The 18,111-nt window shown below is 42.3% G+C and overlaps 1 protein-coding gene across 2 annotated transcripts in view; it reads left to right on the plus strand.

Annotated features, from left to right (window-relative positions):
- Nucleotides 1–18,111, plus strand: part of Tbl1xr1 (TBL1X/Y related 1) — a 153,501-nt gene that overhangs the window by 60,372 nt on the left and 75,018 nt on the right. For both annotated transcript variants that reach the window (XM_059265275.1, XM_059265276.1), the window contains exon 2: nt 12,128–12,194. The gene's annotated coding sequence lies outside the window, so the exon portion shown is untranslated. The remainder of the gene's footprint in view (nt 1–12,127; nt 12,195–18,111) is intronic.

An 18,111-nucleotide genomic window follows, 5' to 3' on the forward strand; every position in this document is an offset into this window, starting at 1 on the left:
TTTCAATTTGCTTACTATCTTGCATAGCAAAAACTTGCAGCAAGTTAATGGATCAGAATGCCTATTGGCTTTGTTTGGCATGCCCCTAGGCATTGAACCCATTCTCCCTTTTCACTCTGCTCCTCTGTCCTGTGAAAGAAAGAGCCGGTTTTGCCTTACACTTCTTCCCCAGTGATGTGTAAAGTGGAATTTATTAGCTTTCCAGGTGGGACTTTCAGGTTTCTTTCAAATTTGAGTAGTCTCTATACTGGAGGAATTTGAAGTTGGACTGGATCGGTTTGTTAACACCTTGGTTACTGGTGAAGATGCACACTCAGAGCTTGGATGTACATTTAGTTTGCCCCGGTGGCCAGCATCTTGACTAGTGAGTGCTTACAGACGGAAGGTGCTGCCTTAAGTGAGAATCCTCAAATTGGTTCCTGTTAATGTTTTAAAATTATTTTGATGTTATGTGTAGATGAAATAGGCAGTATTCAGAGTGCTCTGGGTGACTATCAAGACCTTGAAAAGTTCTGTGTGACTTTGGAGAAGCCACTATCGAAGCCTTTTAAGTTTGCCCTTTATTTGCTAACATGAAAATAGTTTCTCCAGAATTCAATCTTGCTGATTTAGGCAGTAATTTAAAACCAATTTTTGAAAAAAGACTTGCTTATTTCTCTTTATATGTATGTAGGAGTGTTTTCCTGCATGTTTGTATGTATACCACATGCATACTTGGTGCCTCCGCCAGAAGAAGGCACTGATCTCCTGGAACTGGAGTTTTGAATGGTTGTAAACTGGTGCTGGGAATCAACCCCGGCTCTTCTGCAAGGGCAACAAATGCTCTGAACCTCTGAGTTATCTCTCCAGCCCCTATACAGAAGTTTTATTTGCTTATTAGTGTTTAGAAGTCAGGAAATAGGAATACTGTTGAATAAAGTTAGACTGAAGGTTTTGTTTTGTGTTGTTTTAGAGGTTGTTTGGTTAATTTAGTACCAGTGAGCATTTTTAAATGGCTTATTTTTTATATTTTAAAGAAGTCTCAGTGTGTTGCCAGGCTAGCTTTGAACTCCAGGGTCAGTTGAGTCTCCTTAATTTTGGGGCCATGGTAGTGACCCATCTTGCTTTTTATATTGAGATTTTCAGACTGTTTATAACTGTGTTTAAGAAGAAAGTCCCGCTTTTGTTTTTAGTAGCCTGTACACTCACATTAGTGTGTGTAGTTTTTTTTTTTTTAACCACATCACATTAGTGGTTCTAGAAAGGGTGGATTAGCCAGTGTTTCACCACATATAAAATCTAGGATGAAGATCTAGGACAGGGCTGCCATGCATTAAGCACATCTCAGTTCCTAAGTCTGACTGCATACTTGCCCAGATACTTGGTTATCATTGGAAATCTCAGAAAGTAGGTAATGTTGTAGGAGTCACACCATACAACAGGACCCATATGGGAGGTTTACTGAAGAGAGGGGAGAGAAGGGGCAGAGAAGTGGGCAGAGACCTGTCCCTGGGGATGAAAGCAAAGGAAGAGAAAGAGACAGGAGGTGGGTAAGGCCCGCCTTTTATAAGGAAACGGCTGTGAGTGAATGTGCACAGCGGGTGCTCTTAAGTGGCTGCAGCTGAGGATATTTCCTGTCAGGACCCTAAGGGCAGGCCAGTACAGATGCCTAAATGCTAACAGGCAATACTCCAGTCTTTATATTTGCACAGACCAGGTAGAGCTGACTGCCAACCTTTTTTATCCTCCACTAGAGGTAGAGCTTTGAAGTTCCATTCTACCTTGTGAAAGAAAAAACGGATTTTTCTGTTGATTTCCTAGTAGTTTTTGAAGAATGGCTGGCTTGGGCTCAAGCGAAGACTTGAGCTTCCTATGCAGGCCTGATCACTTGAGTTCCGTTCCAGAGCTCAGGGTAGAAGGAGTGAACTGACTCCTGAAGGTTGTTCCCTAAACTGCCCCCCCCCCCATGTATGTGCACATGCACGCAAGCAAATTGAAACTAAAATGAAAAAAAGAAGACGACTAGATGAATCTGAAAAGGAAAGCAAGTGTGTTATTGTTGTGAAAGGGCACTTGTGTTTAACATTGTATTTTGGAAGCTTTACAGGTGAAACAGCCTGGCCTTGGCACAGAGATACAAAATGTTGAGATACCCAGAGATACAGGAAGAGGAGTAGGAAGTGGGCCCGGGATTCAATTGTCTTCATGTGGACTCTGTCATGATGGACACCAGGGAATATGGCAGACAGTGAAATGGAGATCAGCTTTGCAGTAAGCTCCTGAGGTGCATCATGTTGTCCAGCAAGAATGTTTCCTTCTCCAGTCTGTCTTTCTGGGACTTTGGGACCAGAAGTTCACAGCAAAGGAAGACCTCCTCAGCTGCCTGATTTCCTGAAGTGGCCTTCCCAGCCATTCCCTTTAACTATGGGGAACAGAGGGGCTGGAGAGATGGCTCAGGCGTTAAGAATAGTTGATGCTCTTGGGTTTGGTTCTTAGCACCAAATGAGTAGCTTGTAATGACTTACAGTACCAAAGAATTCAGCACTCTGACCTACTTGGGTCAGATTGTGGTGTACATGCCCTCAAGGCGCACTGGCATAGACTGATCCCACACAGTAGAAGGACAAACTGCTGAAAGTTGTCCTCTGACCTCCATACATAATGCCCTCCTCCAACCTTAAAAACAAAAACAAAAACAAAAACAAAAACCAACAGTAGTGACACTGTTGATTAGAGAGCCTGGCTCATCTACAGAGCTCCATGGGAGCAGCAGGACCATGCCTTCACAGTGCCCTGAGGCTGCTGCTGTTACTTGTTTGAGCTCTCCACTGACTTCTGCTCTGACCTGAAGTAATAATTGCCTGAGATTTATTTTAAATGATACAAACTACAGGATAGAGTATTCATTTAGTTACCCTTGGAAGAACAGTCCTCAGTCTCTTTACCTTAGGCCTTAAATGTGTAAAACAAAGAGTATTGAGCTAAACTATGCTTAATTTTCTTCAATCTTCTCATTCAAATAATTTTTTGGTGCTATGTATAGAATTTTGTTTCTTTTGGCTTAGATTTTTTTTTTAGGTGTGTGTGTGGGGGGAGCAACTTGCAGGAGTCAGTTCTCCTTCCATCTGCTGTGGGTCTGGGGGTCAAATTGAGATTGTCGGACGTGGTAGCAGGTTCCTTCACCAGATGAGTCACCTTCTTCCCCACCTTAACATTTTGTTAATTAAAAAACATTCTAGGCTGTGCAGCAGAAGGCAGGGGATCTTCTATTTTATTTTCTTGTTTGAGCCCACCTTTTGTGTCTTTTTTTTTTCTTTTTGTAGGGGGAAGCGTTCAGAGGATCTTAGGTTATACAGTCAAACCCAGATGGTGTTTGTAGATGTGTCAGTATATAGAACCTAGCTGTAGCATCAGATGCTGGCATCTTAGAGCCAGAATGGAAAAAGGACCAAGGTGCCTGTCTTAGTTAGGGTTTCTGTTGCTGTGAAGAGATTCCATGACCATGGCAACTCTTATAAAGGAAAACATTTAATTGGGGTGGCTTGTTTACAGTTCAGAGATTCAGTCCATTATCATCGTGGGGGCGGCATGATGTCATGCAGGAAGACATGGTGCTGACGAAGTAGCTGAGAGTCCTACATCTTGCTGGCAACAGGAAGTCGACTGAGTGTCACACTGATGGAAGCTGGAGCAAAAGAGACCTCAAAGCCTGTCCCCACAATGACACACTTCCTTCAACAAGGCCACACCTCCTAATAGCGCCCCTCCCTATGAGATTGTGGGGGCTGGTTACATTCAAACTACCACAGTGCCTCATTTCTCCTCCTATGGACAGATGACTGTGGCTTCATTTCAGCACTCGTACATCATTGCTGCCCACTAGCTAGGGACATGGATCAGGGCTGGAATGAAGGAGCATGGGCATTAGTAGAGTTGAACTCGTCCCAGGGGTTCTTTGGAAGCTGTGCCTGCAAGCTGGTTGTAAGCTTGGTGTGTGTATGCGTGCGTGCGTGCGTGCGTGTGCATGCACCAGATCATCCTGGAGCTAGATCTACAAGCATTGTCAGCTGCCCAGTGTGGGCAGTGGGAATTGAACTCTAGCACTCTACAAAAGCAGATGTACTTAACACAGAACAGTCTCTCCAGCCAAAGGTTTGTGGTTCCTAAACCATGCATCTCCTGTAAGTTCCTGCTCCTTTATTAAACCAATGAGGTAACAAGTTTACAGTGGCTGTAGGCATGGGTGTAAGGACAATAACTCTGGAGCACACATTCTGGGGATGCTCTGCCAGCCTTTCCTGCCCATACCCTTCTCTGCAGTGGGTGCCAGCTGTGGCTTATGCAGAGTGTGTGTTCTAATAGTTGATTCCAAGTCAGTAGAGGAGTTCTTTAAAGCTAATGGTCCACAGGCCTTCATCATCCCAATGGAAAGGTATGTATATGTATGTTTTAACACTACCTGGGAGAATATTTCTTAGACAGTTCTTGCTGAGACCCTTTCTCTCAAGGATGACTTTGTTAGCTTGGCCCATGTCCAGAGTCTCGTCTCTTTTCCTGTTAAGGTCATCTGGTCTCCTGTCTGTGTCCTGTCCCCATCTCCCAGTTGTGTTCTAGGACTGACTGAGGTCCTCATTGTCCGGCCGGTCTCTCTGGTCCCAGAGTTGCACATTTCTCAAGCAGGTCTCCTTCCTTCTCTTCATCATTCTTTACTGCATACTGGGATATAGTTGGGGGAACCCCACAGAACAAGGCCAAGGCTGTGGAGGGGCTTTCCCACACTTGAAAGAGCTTTTGGCTGTCTTAATTTTACCAGTGAAATATTTTTAAAATAGTGGTGACAGGTATAAATATCTGTCTATGAATGCTGCAAGATCTGTAGCTATTCAAAAGTTTACTGTCTAAACTATATTAGGGATTATGTGACTACATGTTTATTCTCTTTCAGTGACATTTTCCAGTTCACATGACTTGGGAAAAAAAAATGGGACATCTTTATGAACTATGTAAATGACTCAGGTAGTGAATGGGTTCCTGACAGCATGAGTGAGTCCTGGAAGCCCACACTGGAAGGGAGAAAATCAACTCCTAAAAGCTGTTTTTTTAACCTCTACACATGTACCATAGCATGAGTGGGCATGTGCCCTTGAACACACACATGTCATATACACACTGGTAATAAAATTTAAAATTGAGCATTATGAACAATTTACAGAAACAGTTCTGATTTGTGTTTCTCATTACTATTTAATAACATCTGTGATACTTTCCATAATATAGTCTTTACATTATAATGCCTACCAACTATCTCTCTTAGGAATTGCTGCTTTATAATGTGTAGGAAATGGAAGGTTTCAGCAGATATTTCAGAGAAAGAAATTAGAGTGCTTGAAACAGAAATAACCCATTTTGTGAACATTAACATTCCTGGTATGATTTTCAGTGTGGTGTTGGAGTTAACACCACCCCGAGGTGTTAACATGGACTCCAGGCCAGATTGCCTCCCTGCATGCAGGCAGGGCAGAGTGAAGCAGCTGTCCAGGGCCCTAGTGCTCTTTAGAGGACAAGCCCCCACGACTGGCCATGCTTTAATGTTAAGGCAGAGGTGCTTCTTCTCCCTCCTCTTTGGAGTCCTTAAAAGGCCCTGTTAAACTTTCCTAGTGCTCATCTTCTGATCTTGTACCTGCTGCATGTCCTGCTGAGGTGAGCAACCTTGTGATGCGAAGTACATATCCCAGAGCTGCCCAGACAGATGGGGGAGTGCTGTGTTTGCCACTCCATTTACTGTGGAACACATTCTGCTCTGTTGAGTAGGGGAAGGGGAACCTTTCCTTAACGTCTGCTAAAGATTGGCTAACTCAAGAAGCTCAAGTTTTCTGTGTGTTTCAAAATGCAGATTAGAACATTCATGTTGTGTCTTCTTTTATGCCTCTTGTTAAAAAATCTCCATGGTAGCTTGTTTGATTTGCACTCTTCTGTGGCCTCTCAGTAATTGATTTTTGGAACGACACTGAGTTTTTCTGGTTGTTATTAGTCTTGAGATGACTGTAGCTGTCAGTTCACTCTTGGTGTGTTTCTCTCGAGTTCTCAGCACCACTTGCTGTGCAGTGTAATACTGAAAGGAGCTATCCCTGTGCTCCACTTCCAGCAGGATATAACTAGAGTAACACGGATCCCTGCCCCTCCCCTCACAGCCAGTGCTCCACCACTGCCCCACTGTCACTTAGAGAGGCTTTGAAGCTCAAGTGATGTGCAGTACCCTGGAGCAGAGGTTCTCAACCTTCCTCATGCTGCAACCCTTTGATACAGTTCCTCATGTCATGCTGGCCCCCAACCATAAAATCATTTCATTGCTACTTCATAACTAACTTTGCTACTGTGAGATTCAGCTCCCAAAGGTGTCACAACTCACAGGTTGAGAACTGCTTCCCTAGAGGCATTACCCGGTGAGGACCCAGGGTGGTGTAGGTTGGAGTCTGGAGAGGCGTTTCCACAGCAGTCTCCAGTCACCGAGCATCCTTGCGTGCTCTTGTCTTCTCCTCAGAGTAAGTTGCTCACCTGTGTTGCGCTGTTGTTGTTGCAGCTGTTCAGAGTCTTGATACTATGGAAGAGTGGGATCTAATAGGACCCAGGGAAGTTGTCAGCGCCTCTACTTTCCAAGCCAGTGTACCCGCATTTTAGGCAGCAGAGTTATCATTGCTCCTGTCAGCTTTTAGATACATGTGCGGGGTCGGCAGCTTCCCCGTCCAGCTGTTCATCCTCTGCACCACTGTTTGTGAGGCACAGTCCATATTCACTTTGTGTCACCAAGAAAACTGTATCAGATCTGTAGTATTTGTTAGGCAATGTGAGCTGTATCACTAATTTGAGAGGAGAGGAGGAGCCATTTGTTGTACTGAACAATAATGATGTACTCAAACATTTAAGAAAGTAATCTATGTTTTTACATGAATCTTTAGAAGTAATGGGCATTTTTACATGAGTCTTCAGATATTTTCATGTCAGTTTTTTTAGTAACAGCTAAAGTTTGTTGAAATTCTCTATTATTGACAGTGAACTTTTTCTGTTTTTTTTTTTTTTTTTTTTTTGGAGATGTGATCTGAGTAGTTCAGGCTGGCCTCAACTCGTTAAGCTGAGGATGGCCTTGAACTAAACATTGTGGTTGTGGGTATGTGCTAGCCTTCCTGGCTGAAACCTAAAACTTATAAAACCTAAACTTAAAATAAGTTTGGCCTTGTTAATTTTGTTTGACAGAGTCTCACGTAGCTCAGGCCAGCCTTGAACTCCTGATTCTCCACCTCCCAAAAGCTGGGAGGTGGCTAATAACGAATTTGACTCACAGTAGGCTATACTTTAATTTAGGAACTTCGCTGTAGTTGAATTTGAGCAGGCAAATTTAGAAATATTGAGTTGCTTTTTGCATTATCCCTCTGCACACTGGTTTACTTTAATGTTTAATGACACGTCCAACTGTATTATGCACCCGTGAGACTAACCCAGCTGAAAGTAGTAACTGGGTGGTGAGATGTCTGTATATGGATATGTGGTCTTGAAAACTGCTTAGTTTTAAAACATTTCAGATCATAACACACAACTCCTGGGCTCCAGTTTCCCCAAGGAACTGAAAGCAGTGGGAAATGAAAGCAAGCACAGGTGCTCATGGAGCCCTCTTCCTGCAGGGGGCGCTATTCCACCTTATCCTGTGGTGTCAGGCAAGCACAGGTTCCTGCATGTGTGTGCATGGCTGACTGTCAGCTCAGGCACAGCGTACAGTGTTTCAAAGGCTTGCTTCTTCTGAAGGTTGTCAGGGGTTGCCATGCTGAGGATAATTTTTTTTTTTTGTGTAAAATGTAAAAAATGAGGAAAGACCAATTAGAACTGTGATTTACATATATAGCTGCCTTTAAAAGTCACCCCTTGGAGTTAGTCTGTTTATTATGCTGCAGATCGTACACGAGGGGATTCTCTTGGAATTCTCTGACATTTTCCCCCAGGAATTAGTTTAATAAAATCTTGTACTTCTTAGTTATGGTTTGGGATTGAACCCCAGCTGGGTATGCTAGCTACATCTGTGTAATAAAAATCTTAATTAACACAATCAGCTCTGGTAAGATTTTAATTTTTCCTCAATTCCAAATGTTACTTCCAAATTCTCCACACAAAGTGAACATTCATTGTTCTGTTGTTGCTTTAAGTGCGCAGATGGATTTCCTTGCACTTGTCACAGGAGACTGGACTTTAGAATACGTTGCTCCCTTTAAAGTGTTTGTTGTGTTTGCACTTTTCCTGGGGCAGAAGCCAGAGTTTCCACTGCTTTTTCAAAGGTATTGGTGAGGCCAATGAGTTTACTGTTAGAAACCAGTCAAGATACATTTTGTCATTTTGCAGATTTTTTTTTTAACATGTAAAAAGAAGCTTAATTACATGTTGGTGGAATCGCTTGGACGATGTTCACTTAGGCCAGTGTCTATAAAGGCCTTTTCTAAGATTAATGCTTTATTCACTTTAGATAAAACGTTGATAATAGCTTTAAAAACAAAATATTTTGTTTGCAGACTGAATGAACTTAAATTTAGCACTCCACAAAGTTAGCTTTGTAATGATATTCATGAGGTGCACTTTAGTTTCTGTTAGTGGAGTGTCAGCCTATCCCTGCCACCTGGATGTGGTGTGAAAAGAGCAGCAGCCAGCCACTTCCTCCTCACCCCTGTGGTGAGTCTGTGCTGCAGTTCTCTTCCTCAGGAGCACCCATCCGGTCTGTGCTATTGTGACATTTGATCCCAAGAGCGACATGTTTTCCAGGTGCTTTTCTTAGTTTTCTAGAGGAACAGCAAAATGAGCGAATGGGCCCCGGTCTTCAGAAACTGCTGGGGACATATGCTAGACAGTATGGAAAGAGAGGCTTGCTGAGAGAGCTCTGCCTCTTCCAGTCTGATGTGGGTTGAACCCTGGAGAAAAGATTGGGGCTAGGTATGAGGGCAGAACCTTTGCAGAGGGCATTCCAGTACTAGAATGTCAGTGCCATAGCAGTTACAGACTGCAGAGGACTGAAGGCCAGGGGAGAGGAGAAACTGACATCAGAACTACAGTGGTAAAGCAGGTCATAGTGCACCGATGTGGAGGATTGCACATTAGAAGCCATCTGGACTTCAGAGTAAGGCCATTTCTCTGGAAAACAAAAGGAAATTAAAAGACAGGTGTACAGGATGAAGCTTCTTTAAAACTTGGATTACTTGTCTTAGTTTAATTTCATTGATTAAAGCACACCGATAATGTTCGTAATTTTCCTGCAAGTTTGTATCTGTGTCTTACAAGGTTAAATTTTCCTTTCCTGTGATTTGCTTTTGAAGTGTGCTGCATAGCAGCTGGCTGGCCACAGGTAAATGTGTTGACTTGACTCAGAAAACACCTGAACTGGAAAGTAGTGTGGCCCTAAATGTTTCTGAAGTTCTGGTGCTTAGGTTGAATTGTCTGCATACAGCTGTGTCTCTCACCCTGCTTGTCCTTGATGTTGTAGAATCATATACTTACTTATCCATTTAAGTGGTATTTACCTTAAAAAACTGTAATATAAGGAAAAGTTAAAGGATATCGAGGAGAGATAATTAGTAGAACTTATACTAAATACATCTATTGGGGGTGGTGAGGAAAATTCACACTGACCCCAAGAAAGGAAAGAGCCCTGGAGAGAAGGAAACTAACTGGAATGAGCTGGCTCAGTGTTTTCCCAAGTAATGCGTGATAGTTTATATGTATGGTGGTTCATATGTATGGCTAGGTGCACAAAGTGCGAGGTGTCTGTGGGTGGAAATCATTGTTAGTTTACTGATGCTCATTTTAGACAAGACAGCGTTTGTTTCTGAGGCTTGATAAGGGCTCTGGTCTGCACAGCAGCTGTCCCTGATGGAAGAGTCATTTATAATAGAGACCGAAGCGCTGTCTGTGGGTGGGGGTGGGGTGGGGGGTGGAGAATACACTGCTCTCCTTTTTTGTCATTCCATTTTCCAGAATCTCCATGGATTTCAGTGATTACTGTGACTTCATTTGTTCACTGAAATGGATTTTTAGTATAGTATCTACTTTTTAGCTGACTTTTACAAGGACATTTTTACAAAGAAACTGCAGATTGAAACAAGAACAGGACAGACAGGGTGCTGGAACTGACACTTAGAAACTAAAATGAACACCCACCTGCTAGATCTAATCATTGTAGATGTCTGGAACTAAAGATTCTCAAGGAAGGTCTGACACAGACATACTCCTTTTGATGCTGACATTTAGTCTAAGAGAAAGCTATGCCCTAAGGTATTTTTTATTTATTTATTTATTTTTAAATTGAGACAGGGTCTCTTTACATAACTCTGGCTTTCCTGGAACTGTCTGTAGACCAGGCTGGCCTCAGACTCACAGAGATCCCCTTACTTCTGCCTCTTGAGTGCTGGGATTCAGGCATGCACCACCAATGCCTGACTTAAAATATTTCTTAATGATGAAAAAAAAGCCATTGATTAAGAACACATATAAAAAAAGGTCGGCCGGGTGGTGGTGGCACACGCCTTTAATTTAACCCAGCACTCGGGAGGCAGAGCCAGGCGGATCTCTGTGAGTTCAAGGCCAGCCTGGGCTACCAAGTGAGTTCCAGGAAAGGCGCAAAGCTACACAGAGAAACCCTGTCTCGAAAAACCAAAAAAAAAAAAAAAAAAAAAAAAAAAAAAAAAAAAAAAAGGTCACAATGTTGAAGCCACAGTTAGAAAGTTTGTAAGCAATTTATCTTACCTGTTTTACTTCTGTGTATTTTGAAATCACATAATTTAGCAATATGTTAATTTTATGTAAATAAGTAGAAAGATGTATGCCAAAGCAAGACCCTTTTTTTTTCTCCTGATAAGAAGAATGCTCTGCTAATAGATAGCTCAGAATTATTAAAAACTGGGCAAGGGAGATAGCTCAGCAGTTAAGAGCCTTTCTGTTCCCACTACCAACATGGGCAGCTCATGGACAGCCGCCTGTAACTTCAACTCCAGAGAATCCAGTGCCCTCTTCTGGTCCCTGCATACATACCAGGCACACATGGACACTCACATATATACATAAATAAATTTTTAAAAATCCTTTTAAAAAGTTCATACTTTACCATATAGTAAGGTAAATGATGTTCATTGTGAATCACCCTAAGGTAAGCAGTTTGGTGGCATCTAGGTTTTGTTGGGATTCATTAGTTCTGTATATAGAGTGTTTCCCAAGTGTGTCCTAACTCCTCATACTTAAAACCTGTGTTTCACACTAAAACACCTTCTAGGCATATTTTCATAACAGCTTAAAGAACTGGAGGCCAGTGGAGTGATGTATGTTGACATGATCTTCTGTAACTCAATATTTGATGTTTAATGTTAACTTGAATTTCTGGATCTCTAGTAAGCGTGGTCTTGCACCAGGATATCTGGGTGCTCAGTGAGAAGTGAAACCAGAGGAACAAACCTAAAGGGATTTGAGGGTTTTATGGATATTGCTAATTTTTGATTGACATGCTGAGTCTTAATTTCTGCTGTAGGACACATTCCAAGCATACCACTGTGGCTCTACTCCTCCTGGTGGCATCAGCCTGTACTTTGCACTGATGATCAGTGACTTTTCTGAGTGTCCCCTCTTAGATATGGCATATGAAACATAGCTTTTATGTTGCAGAAGTTTTGTGGGTATGATGTGCTGTGCTTCACTCATTGAGAAAAGTAGAGGTAGAGCCTTTTTTTTTTGTAAAGTCTGAGATTGATTCCTGCTGTGTTATGATTGAAATAATTCCAAAACCAGTTAAATATGTTTCTCATGAATCAATATATAAAATGCAAGTTCACATGACTTTCATGGCTCATGGTCATGTCTGATGAAAAGCCTATTGCACCCTAATTCAATTGTACTCACTGGGATTGAGCTGAATTGGGGGTCATGTATGACCTTCCTTGGATGTTAGCTGCATTAGCCTCTCAAGAATGTAGGAACTTAGCATTTGCTGCTATTTGTAACATAGCTACCCTGTGGAGAGTCACTGGTGGGATGCCAAAGCCTATAAATGAGTATTTGGAACATGCCAGGTTTGGTATGGGAAGTCTTAAATTGAATTTGCAAACACTGAAACTCTTTTCTTTTTTCTTAGCCTCAGCAACTTGTGTTTGGTGGTCAGATATCCAGTTGTACATCCTCACATCAATGCACTGCCAATGGTAAGATGCCTTCCCTTCTCCTTTGGTCCCATGTCAGTGATTTATAGCTGTGCTTACTCTTCTTTTAAAGAGACTTTTGAGAAATAAGAATTTCTCAACAATCTGAGAAGAGTTTAGAATTTTTAGCAAAATGAACCCCTACTTTGAAGATTCTCATTTTTCTGTAATTTTTATGGTTATCAGTATCATACTTTTTTTTATTGCTGTGATGAGATACCATGACCAAGACAAATTACCAAGAAGAAAGCATTAATGGGAGCTTGTGGTTTCACAGGGTTAGTGTGCATGACCATTATGGCAGGGAGCATGGCACCAGGCAGCAGGCAGGCAGGCAGGTAGGCATGCATGGATGCATGGAGCTGGAGCAGTGGCCAAGAGCTTACGTGTTGAAACAACAACCGTAAGGCAGAGAGAGCTACTGGAAATGATGTGGGCTTTTAAATCTCAAAAGTCCACCCCCAGTGATAAATCTCCAACAAGGCCACACCTCCTAGTCCTTCCCAAACTGTTTCAGCAACTAGGACTAAAGCATTCAAATGTTGAGCCCATGGGGGCTGTTCTCATTCATACCACCACATCAAGATTTAAAAAAAAAATGTGATGCAAATATGATCTTTTGTGAAGTGAACTATATTTTGTGAATAGATTTTTATTGTTATTGTTAAAATTTTAATATTGTTAGTAATAGTTCATTTTTTTTTTTTGGTCCATCATTTTGGTGAGTTTTAGGGAATTTTGCTTATCCTGATGTTCCTAGTTAATATGCAGTTAAATATATAAGATAGTACATTTTTATTTAGTTGATAACTTTAGGGAGAGACATCTTTACCTCTTTAGAAAGGTTTAGAAGTGTTTCAGTTGGGATTATAAATCTCAGTTGTCATGTAATAATGACTACACTTCTGAATGTACCAGGGCTCTCTGACTTTTGGCAATGTTTGGTGACTTTGATAGTAGAGTTATATTAAATTCCTAAGACTTATTCTAATTATAGGCTAAATGATTTCACAAATGAGCATTCAGAATGACTTTTCTCCAGTTTTAATATTGTTTTGTGTTTGGGGATAAGTAACTAGTCGAATGAATGTTTTTCTTGGTCTTTGAACATGCTATTGACTCAGTTTACATCAGACCCTCGCTGGATGCAGCTGAACACCTGTCTCTTCTGTGTGTGTCTTCCACATGGAAACATTTGCATAGTACATTACCAAACATTGTCATTAAAATGCTTTATCAAACTTCAGTTTCAGACATTCAGTCATGGAACTGTAGAAACTGAGGTTTATAGAGTTGGAGGAGAATTGGCAGAGGTGTCTGCCTGAAGTAAAAGGGATCAGTAGTTACCATGAACCGGAGTAACTGAGTAGGTGACTAAAAATAGTCCTAGCAGGGGCTCCTTAAGATGCTTGCACGCTGGCTAACAGCAAGGGTCCCTTGCCTTAGGTGTCGTGTCTTAGCTTAGAATTTTTTTTAATTAAAAAAAATTTATTCTTTGACAATTTAGTCTGTCTGTATGATCTATTTTGACATACTTTTCATTTCTCTCTTTTAACCCCCTCCCACTCCCTCTGAAATTTTCCTTCTTTGTTAACCCCCCCTTTTTTTTAAAGCCTTTTCTTCTTTTTCTTTTTTTTGAGACAAGGTATTTCTGACCGTATTAGCCATGGGCTTAGTCATGGTTAATCTTGGTTAGTGAGTGTGGGGTTGTTTGCTGGAGCAGGCACAGCTTACCAGTGCTATATTTCTGAAGAGAAAGGACCCCCGCTCCAGCAGCCATTACCATCCTTCTATCATTTACCAGCCATTCATTGGCACCTTCTAAACATTTTCCTCCACATGGTGACCAGAGAACCAGTTTTCTTTCTATATGGTTTCCTGTAGCAAGTGCCCTTACCTTCTGGGCCACATCATCATCCTTCTAGATTCGAAAGAATTGAATTCTCTCCCTTCCTGTCCTCCTCTGCCTTCTGCTCCCTGGGTCGTGAACTTTTGCTTTGAGGAAACCTGCTTGTTTTATTTGAAGCTTTCATTCAAGACTAGTTAGTTTTCTGGTTGTTGGAGTCCTAACTTGTGGCAGTAGGCTGCTATCTTCTAAGGCCCTCCTCCCCCTGGAGTTTGCCATTATGTAGACTGTATTACTGCTTTTGTGTTTGAAACAACTCATAGGCTGTGTTTTAAATTGGATTATTTCAAACATTTGCTAATTTTGCTGAAAATCTCCAAAACGGTTTTTATGTCATCACAAACTATAAACTTATGATTAGTTGTATATGTAGTGCTAGAGAGCCAGAGGCCGAGGCTAGCTACAGAGGGCATCCAGTCTTTCAGAACACCGAAGCCATTGTACATACACCAGTGTGTCATGTGTTTAGAGATGGTTCAGAATGTGGTTTCCTCAGGAACCTCAAATGCTATAGCTGTTATGCTGGCCATGTGCATAGAGCACAGTAGTCTCTCCTGACATTCTTGACTTGCTTATTTTATTACCTACATCAACCATGATCTGAAAATAGTAAATAGAAAATTTGAGAAATGAAATAAACTGTCTTAGGTTTTTCTCCCTGCTCCCAAAAACTTATAGCCATATCATAATGTTAAAAAATGCATTCAATCCAAAAATGTCCCCACAGTCTATTGCTGAAGCCTGATCCTAATTAGTCTTAAAAATAAAAACCTGGAGTCAGATATGGAGGGTGAAAGCTGAAAGATCAGAGAAGCAGAGCAGCGACCACCTAGAGACTTCTTACCTCTATGAAATCTCAGACTGAATGAGGGCTATCCTGTCTCTATGAATCCTCAAACTGACTAGGGGAGATCCTGTCTCCACCGCCTTATATTCCTGTCTCCATCTCCCCTGTGCTGGGATCAAAGGCATACACCACCATGCCTGGCCATGTTTCTTTCTCTTTTAGACTGGATCAATCTCACATAGCCCAGGGTGGCCTTAAACTCCTGATCTTCCTGCTTCCTCCTCCCACGTGCTGGTATTAAAAGTGTGTACCACCATGGATGGCCTGGTCTCTAATAGTTAACTAGTGGCTAGCTCCACCCTCTGATCTCCAGGCAAGCTTTATTTGTCAGGACACAAAGAAAATATCACACAACATTACAGTCTCAAACTTGTTTTAAAGTCCAAAGTCTCTTCTAAGACTCATGGCAATCTTTTAACTGTAATCTTCCTGTAAAAATCACAATGTAAAAGCAGATCACATAGTTTCAACATGTAATGGCACAGGATATACATTACCATTTCAAAGCATAGGTAAGGAGCATTGTGAGGAAATAACTGGACCAAAGCAAGACCAAAAAACCAGCTGGGCAGACTCCAAACACTGCATCTCCATGTCTGATGTTGAAACGGACTTCAGATCTCCAACTCTGTTCAGCTCTGTTGTCTGTACCATACTTCTTTCTCTTGGGCTGGTTCTACTCCCTGTTAGCAACTTTCCTCAGCAGGTATCCCATGATTCTGGCATCTCTAACATCTTGAGGGTCTCCAAGGCAATCCAGGCTTCAACTTCACAGCTTCACACAATGGCCTCTCTAGTGGGCCTCTGTTCAGGGGCACCTCACACATGCCTGGCCTCAGGGGCTTTATTCTATAACTTGTTTCTTCTATTCTTAACTCTAAAGCCAGAACCATGTGTCCAAAGCTGCCAAGTTCTGCTGCATACTGGGGCTGGAACATGCCCCCCCCTGTCAGTTATATCTTCACCAGCTTGCTGTTTTTTTTTTTTTTTTTTTTTTTTTTTTTTACCACCTAAGCTTGGCTGTCCTGAAGACCAAGCTGGCCTTAGACTCAGATCCTCCAGCCTCTTCCTTCCCAATGCCAGAGATTAAAGGCATGCACTACCACACCCAGCTCTAAGTTTTTCTTTAGTTCCTTTTCACAGATTGGGAATTTAGCTGGGTGGGATATTGCCCCAGGTTACCAATCCCTTTATTCCATCTCTTAATCTGTTTATCTCGTTGAACACAGGATTTAGCTCCATTCTACTTCCTGGTGCTCTTTTTTTCCTTAAAGTTTACATTTTGTAATTTACCCTGCTCAGCTTGCTCTTTTCCATTATAAATCTTCATTAGAGTTACCACTAAAAGCACACTACAGAGTCTATACTAGGCTGTCTTGAGATTTCTTCTGCCAACAGAATTAATTCAAAATTTTTTACTTTAGTCTTAGGTGGACTCTTCAGACAAGGACAAAAGGCAGTCACTTTCTTCATCACAAGAATGATCTCTAGGCAACAGAAACCTCTTGAGTGAGTCCCCCACAGTTCATCACATCACAGTCAGCTCCATTGCTTTCCTAACCCATAGTACCAAAGTCCATATTACTCCAAATGAAAACATGGTCAGGCGTGTCACAGCAATACCCTGGTTCCTGGTAACAACTTTTGTCTTAGTTAGGTTTTTGTTACTGTGAAGAAACACTATGACCACAGCAACTCTTATAAGGAAAACATTTAATTGAGGGAGGTCTCACTTACAGTTTCAGAGGTTCAGTCCATTATCATCATGTTGGGAGCATGGTGACATGCAGGCAGATGTGTTGCTGGAAAAATAGCTGAGAGTCCTATATCTTGCAGGCAGCAGGAAGTGGATTGTCACATTAAGGGAAGCTTGAGCAAAACACCTCAAAAAAGCCCATAGCCGTAGTGACACACTTGCTCCATGCAGACCTCACCTTCTGATAGTGCTGCTCTCTTTGGAGGCCGTTTTCTTCCAAACCACCACTTCAACTTTCACTGAATTTTCAGCTGTGCACTGCTCCGAATATTGGTCAAGCTTGATTGTCCTGTCCTAGACTTGGAGCCCGCCTCCTTCCCTCCCTCCCTCCCTCCCTGCTTCCCTCCCTCCCTCCCTGCTTCCCTCCCTCCCTCCCTGCTTCCCTCCCTCCCTCCCTCCCTCCCTCCCTCCCTGCCTCCCTCCCTCCCTGCCTCCTTCCCTCTCTGTCTCCAATGATCCACAGTCTTTCCTGCCCACTTGTCACTTAGACATCAGGATGCATGTGTGCAAGTAATAGTTCCTTTGTTTTTTACTTAATAACAGCCACAAAGAAGGGCTAAGGCCTCCCACTGGCTAAAGGGGCTCACTTAAACTTTGTGGCCACATAGCAGGAGCTGTAAGGAAGGCTCCATGTATAAAGAACGAGTGCAAACAGTATAAGGAAGAGATGGCTATTTTCCGTCTTCCACCACATGCACACTGTTGACTGCTAGAAGCATTGTGGGGATTGTGTTAGAATTCTGCCCTCACTCCAGCTGCATGACTGCACAGGTGTAGTTCAGGAGTTAAGCAAAGGGTCTTGCTTCCTACCTGGTGACTACGTGTGCTCTGCATGATGATGCAATCAGTGCATGTGTCCTGTAGCTCCGTAAGCCTCCCTGCCCATGTTCACGGGAACCCTTAAAGAGCTGTGACTCAGACCCCACCCTCTCTCTCTGTTCTGTTTACTTTCCCCTCCACCATCTTTCTCTCTCTTGTAATCCCCACGTTACCCCCTTCCTCCTAATAAAGCTCTGATACCGGTACTGGGTTCTGTTGTGACCGTGACCTTTCTGTGTGGTAACCAGCGCTGCCTGTCATTCTTACAGATTGGTGATTCCTTTGCTGCCCTCCTTGTGCCTCCCTGTGCCTCAGCTCTTAAAATGCACTTCACATGAGCGGGACTGACAGTATTTTTCTGTGCAAGTTTGTTTTATATTCTTTCTGGAATTCTGAAATCAAGTTATTAGGACTCATTGGCCAATAGGTTATATGATTATTTTTATTTTTTAAAAGAAGTTTCAAACATGAATTAGAGAGAAAGGTCATAGTTCCCTTTCCTACCCATGGCCTTTGGTACAGATCTTCCCTCTGACTACTTGTTCTCTGCTGTGCTCCCCTGATTATGGTGGTCATTAACACATCAGGCTTA

Source organism: Peromyscus eremicus, chromosome 6 (assembly GCF_949786415.1).
Source record: "Peromyscus eremicus chromosome 6, PerEre_H2_v1, whole genome shotgun sequence".
Classification (NCBI taxonomy): Eukaryota; Metazoa; Chordata; class Mammalia; order Rodentia; family Cricetidae; genus Peromyscus; species Peromyscus eremicus.